This window comes from Myotis myotis, unplaced genomic scaffold, assembly GCF_014108235.1.
Source record: "Myotis myotis isolate mMyoMyo1 unplaced genomic scaffold, mMyoMyo1.p scaffold_m19_p_1, whole genome shotgun sequence".
NCBI lineage: Eukaryota > Metazoa > Chordata > Mammalia > Chiroptera > Vespertilionidae > Myotis > Myotis myotis.
Genome location: NW_023416313.1, coordinates 211,940,199 through 211,941,871, shown reverse-complemented (window position 1 = coordinate 211,941,871; position 1,673 = coordinate 211,940,199). Strand labels below are relative to the sequence as shown.

The 1,673-nt window shown below is 35.9% G+C and overlaps 1 non-coding gene across 1 annotated transcript; it reads right to left on the bottom strand.

Moving 5' to 3' along the window:
- Window positions 1-874: 874 nt before the first annotated feature.
- On the bottom strand, window positions 875-981 carry LOC118661164. Its single transcript, XR_004969175.1, has one exon. It is a non-coding gene; the product is annotated as a U6 spliceosomal RNA (small nuclear RNA).
- Between the last annotated feature and the right edge of the window lie 692 nt (window positions 982-1,673).

The following is a 1,673-nucleotide window of genomic DNA, read 5'->3' as shown; positions in this document are numbered from 1 at the left end:
TTGAGCCATTCCTCAGAGGAGACCTCATCTAGCCTCCCCTCCTCCCCCCGGAAAGGCTTTGGAACTTACCCGCTAAGACTAGTCCAGTGTGTTTGATGGGCATTTTGCCCCTTGCCGATGGAGAGATAAAGTAGGTGTGGAAGGCAGGTGTGGAAATGTAAGGTAAGTGTACTTAGGGAACATTTAACAGCAGGGCAGCTCAGAATGTCCAAATGCGCTTCCATTTCTCAACCTGAAACAAAAAGCATTTTATTTCCTTTCAAAAGTCTAAAATAATAACTTTAAAAACACCTCAAGCGACAGAGCCAAGAACTGGTTTGATTTAGGTGCTAAAACAGGATGGAGTAAAGTCAGATAATGCTGTGTTGACAACCAGTTCCTTTGGTACTGGAATGAGAAAAATCTTATTTACCAGGAGAATTGTGCAATTCTAGGGTTTCAAGTTTTTGTTAGTCAAGGAGGATTAGGCCCAAGAAATGAATAATGGGCTCGCATGGAAAACATGTAATATGAAAGAAGAGTATGTTTGATAAGTGGTATTGGCTCAGACGTGTGGAAAAGTAGTTATGCAGTCAGATACCTGTTTACAGACCTCTCTTCCAATACTCATGTTATCTCTCTCCCTGACCAATTCTCTCTCTCTCTCTCTCTCTCTCTCTCTCTCTCTCTCTCTCTCTCTCTGTATTTCTGTAGGTGTATGCACTTTTATGTCTATTCAAATCTCTACCCTTTCTTCAATTTCACTATTATGTAAATAAATATAGATTACTATTTTTATATAGCTTTGGATTTATTGTGATTCCTAAATCTAAGGAATCATGGGTTTTACCAATTTTGAAAAATTATCAGCCATTACCTAAATTTGCATTTTTTTTTAAATACGTAACGCTTCACGAATTTGCGTGTCATCCTTGCACAGGGGCCATGCTAATCTTCTCTGTATCGTTCCAATTTTAGTATATGTGCTGCTGAAGTGAGCACTAACTTTGCATTTTTTTACATTCCCTCTATCTTCTCAATTAGAACTCTAATTAGATATATATTACAGATTTTTGTCTCTTGCACTCTCATAATTTTTTTGTCTTTGATACTTTCTGAAGCATAGAAAATCATTTTTTTCCCCAGCTGGGTTTCACAGTTAACTAATTTTCTTTTTAGATTTGTTGATCTAACTCAGAAAAACTAGTTTTTCTATAAGTTTTGTAATTTTGCAGTGTGGACTCATTTTTGGTGGGATTTAATGTGGGGATCATGATAGGCACAGGTTGCAGTTTTTTTTTATTTAGGCAGAATTTGCTTTTGCTTCTTCCAGGGTGCCTTTAAGTTTATTTGTCATCTTGATATAATGAATATTCAAAAAGATGTTTTTTCTACCACTTAGATCATGGGTTAAGGTAGAAATACTATTTTTACTCATTGTCTCTTTTTTTTTGTTTTGCATATAGAAGACTGTTCTGTAGACTATTCTTTTACTGATGGTGTAGGCCTTCAAGGACCCTGACTTTTTGTGTGTGTTTGGTGGAGGACTAGAGAATATAGATCTAACACTATATTTTGTTTTGAACAAAGGCTTCTATATTCTGTCCTCTACATGAGCCTTGAAACCAAAGATCCAGTTACTGAAATTGATAAATGCCATCAGAAAAAATCCAAACTGAACATTTAAAAATTTA